Source organism: Solanum pennellii, chromosome 2 (assembly GCF_001406875.1).
Source record: "Solanum pennellii chromosome 2, SPENNV200".
Taxonomy (NCBI): domain Eukaryota; kingdom Viridiplantae; phylum Streptophyta; class Magnoliopsida; order Solanales; family Solanaceae; genus Solanum; species Solanum pennellii.
Genome location: NC_028638.1, coordinates 32,507,790 through 32,514,202, shown reverse-complemented (window position 1 = coordinate 32,514,202; position 6,413 = coordinate 32,507,790).

Genomic DNA, 6,413 nt, shown 5'->3' with positions numbered 1-6,413 from the left:
TACAATGTTTACCAATACGGAGTTTTAACAATCTAAGAGTCTAACTATCAGGTGTCTAACAATCTAAGAGTCTAACCTAACAGCGTCTAACCTCAAAAACGAGGTTTTTTCGAACTATTTATAAAAAATAAAAACCTAATTAAACAAGGACTCTATTTGCTGGAAATCTGCCAAAACGCGGCTGGGTCGACGGACCACGCGACGGACCGTCATGGGCACGACGGACCGTCGTGGACTCCGTCGTCCCATACTTGTGCAATTTTCTTCTACTGCTCTCTTCATTACCCTCGACGGCAAGTATGACGGACCGTCATAGGCACAACGGTCCGTTGAGGGCCTTCGTTTCAAAACACTTCAACTCTTGGAATCTGGGTACTAGGATTACTTCTCTGAACTCCATGAAGAACTGCAGGACGGACCGTCATAGCCACGACAGACCGTCACAAGCTTCGTAATCCCACACTTTGTCAGACTTCTCCATCTTCCTTCAGCAGCTGCACTACGCTGCCACCTACGGACCGTCACAAGCACGACTGACCGTCACAAGCTCCGTAGGTGGTCTTTTCTGCATTTCTTCTCTCAAAATCTCCGCATTCAGCTTTGGACAGATTTCCTGCAAAATAAACAGAAACTTATATAAAAATTAGCACAAAAAGGCTTTTGGACACACTAAACTTAAGGAAAATGTATTAATAATACCGTGAAACCACGGTATATCAATAAGCTGGCAGCTCCAGGTCTCCATGTATGAGCGGGTATCGTTTATTGCATAAAGTGCGATGTTTGTCTAGTGTGCATTGTGCTATGTGTATTTTGTTTATACGGAAAAGAGCCTAAAATATTCTTAAAGTATCAGAAATGGTACAAAATTACCCTCCATCCACCTATTAGTTACAAAATATCTTTCTCATCCGCCTATTGACTCCAAAATACCCTTCTCATCCATCTTTGGGTCCAATATTAACCATTTATACAATGATTTTAAATTTAAACTATTTAAATATTTTTTTAATACACGAGAGCTCAACTATTTATTATAATTTAACTTATTAATATAATTTATAAGCAAATCTACTACCCATCCATTACTAATTAAACCATGCCTAATTAATAAACTCGCCCCATTACTAATGCACCACAGGAAAGCTACTACCAATGAGTTTTTCTAAAAATTTGAGGCGAAAATGTCTACAGAAGTACATTATCAACATTCAAGTCCTCAATCAAAACATATTATAATTCAAGTGTCTAAATAAAAATTACTGATAAACTTAAAAGTCTGACTATGTTCATATTAATTATTCATTCGCCTCAATTATGTGATGTTACTTAATCGATAATCTTTTTTAAAAAAGAATATATTAAGATTTTAATATTTAAAACAAATAAGAAATATTTATAAATTTATATTAAAAATAGTGCATGAATTAATTCGACAGGTACTTCTTCTTTACCTTTAATCATAAATTTCTAATCAAGCTTGAAACAAAATCCTATTGAAAGTGTTTTCATAAATAAGCGGCTCAACCTAAATTTAATTTGGGCTCCAATTTGGACTCAAATAATTTTAAATGTCATTTTTCAGGATTCGGTAACTTCGTCGTGCTTTAGTAGTGTTTAAGAAGATTTTGATATTAGAAATAATTTATTAATTGGGTGGGGCTTAATTAGTAATGGGTGGGTGGGGGTAGATTTATAAATGATGTTACTAAATTAAATTATATCCAATAATTGAGCGCCAATTATTTTCAAAAACATCCAAATAGTTTAAATTTAAAACCGTTAAATTAGTGGTTAATTTGAACCCAAAAGTGAATGACAATGGTATTTTGGAGCCAGGTGAAAAGGGCATTTTGGAGCCAATAGGTGGATAGAGGATAATTATTACCATTTCCAATATTTTGAAGGTATTTTAGGCCTTTTTTCGTTATTTATATTTGGGATCTTGTTATCTGTTAATTATTTGTTCATAACGTTAGCTGTTTTTGCTATGCCTTGCCTTACTCCTCTCACTTAGCTGTTGTGAGTTTTCAAAATTAAGAAAGCTCCCTTCTCTTTATCTTGTCTTAGTTTATGACCATACTCTTAGTTTCTCAAGTGAACTATGTGTTCATCTTCATTATGAATTAATTACTTTACAGTATATTTGTTAGCATTTGTGTTCCTATTCTAATTCTTTTATTTTTTTCCATATGTTTGCATTTCCCTTGCTCTTCAGGCTGGTGGAAATCCAAAACTTCTTTATCGAGTTGGCCTTCATCACTATTCGAGTTTCTGAAGCTGAAATAGCGAAATGGAAGCTAGAATACAGGTCCAAAAATTAATACAGGTGCTTGAAGAGCTGAATTAGGATGACATTGAGTATACAATCCAATATTCAGGGAAGAACTAAAATGCAGCTCATATACGGCAGTATATGATCAGTGTATACGCTGATTTTTGGACACGAAAATAGGCGAAAGCCCAAGGAAAGTTGCAGCAGGTCCAGCAGGTGTAAAAATGGACAAGGTCCATTATGGGTCATTTTGAGACTCGGGACAGGTTATGAAGATTTGGAATTTTTGCCCAAATTTGATACTCTCTTCCTTTTTACTTATATTGTATTGTTTTGACTTACTTTATTTATCCTGTGGTTTAATTTAATTAAATTTCCAAGATAGTCATTTCTTTTATATTAAAAAAATATGAATATTTATTTTATAGAAAATTACTTAGCTTTTATTTGATATTGGTCTTTATCAACACTTAAGTTATTTCCCTTTAGAAAAATCCCCTTAGATCTTTTCACTTAAGATAATAATAATAATAAAATAATAAAAATAATAATAATAATAATAATAAGTAAATAACAATAAAAAAATAATTTTTTCTTACTTAATTAAAATTTTGAAAGTTATTTGAAAAGTGATTTTACTCAAATCGTCTGTCAACCGCAGGTAAGCGGGCATTCCGAGGGCCTAACACCTTACATTGAACTTCGGACCTATTTTTCAAATTTATTTTATCTGTTTAAATCTTTTTGAAAAAACGCAAAGTTTTTTCTTGATCTTTATTAAAAAATTAAGTGGTGACTCTGTTTCTTTTGGAAATTTGATTTTATCTTAAATCGTAAGTTAAATCGATTTTGTCGAAAACTTAGTCATTTTTCTTTATATTTTATTTTTTCGAGTAAAACACCTATATTTTCTTTAGCTTTCTCCATGTTAGAAAAATCTAAAAATCTGTGAAAGCTATTGCATTTTGAACTTAAAAAGTTATAAAATGGGAAAAGAAAAACTCCATAAAAGCTTCAGGGTGCAGAAAATATTAGGCCATTTGGGAGCTTATAAAGGAGAAGATTCATGGGTGGGAAGGTACAGAAAGCGTGAAGCGGTATTTCATTTCCATTGATTTAATAAATGACAAAATAGCTGTTGAAAAGTGATACATGGTTGTTTTTGGAATAATATGACCACGTGATTTAGGAAGGACCTTGGAAATTGATACCAAGAGGTAACCACTTAATAGTGAGTGACACATGTCACTTATAAATTCATTCTATATTATTATTTTTTCCATTTTAAAAAGAGTAAAAAGTTAAATGTATTTTTTTTACTTTGTTTTATTGGTCATATTGATTAAATGTTATATTATTCTATAATTTCTCCTTTCGAATATTACTGAATTTAATAGGATAATACTGTAAATTTAATTTGTATAGAGCTTAATAAATGTCTTTTTCATGAGTTTTTGAAATTATAATTGTGTCTAATTTTGGTCTCTCGATACATGTATTTGTCGCGTCTAATTACATGTATCACATATATACATGATTCAAAATTAGGGGTAATTTATTCTAAATACATTGAATCCAAGTGTATTGCTCTCTCTCTTAATATATATTATTAATTACCATCGATTAGAATCTGTACCTACCATATATAGTTAATTACACATTATATTTGTATATTATTTTCTTTAATTGTATTTACCATGTTAAATAATTTGACATGCATAGTTTTCTTGTAATCTTCTAAGGAGAGAATATTCTTCATTCTAAAGGAATAAAAATGACCAAACATATATGCAAATCCTTAAACTTGTCAGTAAATTTTATTTTGACATTCCAACTCAACCTTGTTCCATTTTAACCCTTCAACTCCAATTTTTACGTTCCATTACTCAAGGTTTTTATCTTGTTCATATGATATCATAGCCTCTTCAATCTTTCTAAAGAATCAAAGAGCTTGCGTTGTAAATGGGTGACTATTACTCATACATTGTCGCCCGTCTTGTCACGCCTGGAGCCTACACCCTGGATGTGGCCGACACTCGAAGACCATTTCTGGCCCCCAAGCGAACCCTTGGCCTGACTTACTTAACTCAGTGGAAAACTAAACTCAACTTAAACAAGAATAAAACATATTTAAAAACAAATACTTCATAAATTAATCTGGCCAAAATGACACTTAAGTCTCAGCAAGTAAAATAACTCCAAACTGAACTACTCACAGTCTTCAAAGCCTCTAAACTGACTGAAGAGGGATGTCGGGATAGACCTCAAAATATCCTAAAGCTAAACGAGTAAAACAATGAAAAAGATGTCCTCTGGAATGTAAAGAGACTCACCACTAACTCTGGAACTCAATCTGGATCAACGAAGCGCTGCATGCTGATCCTGACACCTGCTTCTGCATTATAAGATAATGCAGGTCAACTGACATTAGTACATTGAATGTACGAGTATGTGAGTTGGAGTGCTAAACACAACTATAAAGCTTGAAATGGAGTAAGCAAGAATTTACCTTGGCTCTACTTAACTAATAAGATAACAACTCAATATAAAGCAGTAATGACAAATGCAATGTATACTTATGTAAAATTGATAAAATGGCGTATTTATTAGTTCATTAAAGATATAACAATAACAAATTCAGCTTTACTTATATATAAAAGTAATATAGTTCCGGTGGGAATTTCTCTAACCGACAACCACCACTATGAGCCTAAGTGGCGATACAGCGTCTTGCCCACGCTGCCAGAACTTTTCTATACTTTGTCGTTGCATAAAACATTCTCTACCTAGTGGATCCACTGGCTAACCTTAAGTGATCATCTCAAAAGTATGACACGTTAATACCCATGATGACTACATGGTTTACATGGGGACTTGATTTTGTTTGAACTCTCATTCCCACATCAGTGCTCAATACTACACCGAAAATGTAATTTAACTCATGGTTTTAATAAAACTTCTTTCCTTTTGGTTGAGATAATTTACTGAACCCTTAAGCTTAAAAAGCTCCTTTTGGAAACAATGTTCCCCTCTTTAGTTTAAAACTCTTTTGAAACTTGTTAGTTTCCTTTTAACTTAAATGTAAAAACATTTATCAGCCTTTAGGGAATACTTAGTACCCTTTATAACTTTAGAGGAATGGCCTCAACTCTTGCTCTTACTTAACTTGAAAATTTAACTCTTAGGTAATACTTAGTACCCGTATACCTTTTTATACCATTTTGAGAAATGAACTCAACCTTTACTCTTTTCATTTACTCGAACTTGAGCCTTAAAACAAATTAAAAACTTTTAAGTAAGACTCTAAGAACTTTGAAAATTTTACTCTTACTCACTTTATAACTTTAGACTTAACTTCTTACTTTCTTGACTTTGGTTCTAACTTCCCTTGAATTTGGATTATGGATTCAAGGATCATGATATCATGTTTATGGATGATTTCATGATGTTTATGTGTAATCTAAAATGTTGGAATCAACTAGGAATGAAGGGTACATCACTTAGGAACTAGAACAAAAGATAGGGAAAGAACGGGGTCTCCAGGGGTTATTGGCGTTGTGAGAGGTGTGGAGAGCTAGGGCCTATTTGATAGACCCTGGTCGGGGGCACAATGGCTGGCGCGCCACGCCAGGGCCTATCAGACAGAGCCTTCCTTGAGGCGCTCTGGCAGGCACAGCACCCCAAGGGGTGTCGACGGGACCTCCGACTTTTATTCTTCATTTTTCATATGTAAACCTCCCAAACTCCCATGAATCCCTCCCCAAACACTTAGGATCCCTAATTAACTCATTACCCAATAGTTTAGACCCGAAAACAGTACAGAAACATGAATCAAAACTACTAGAGATTCTAGAATTCAATCAACAAGAACTTCACAACTTTTCATCTAGAACTTCAAGATTTTCATCCAAATAACTTTAAATTATTGTATTGAATCAAGTTTTAGGGTGGGTGAAAGGAACCAACACCGAATTATCTCACATACCTTGATAGAGATCACCCCCGACGAAATCCACGCAACGATCTTGGCGTAAATGGACGATTCTTGGTCTTCATATTCTTTTCTAATTTTCTCCCAAACCCTAAGCGTTCTGAAATATTGAAAAACTTATTTGGGACTTGTTTTCACCCCTAATAT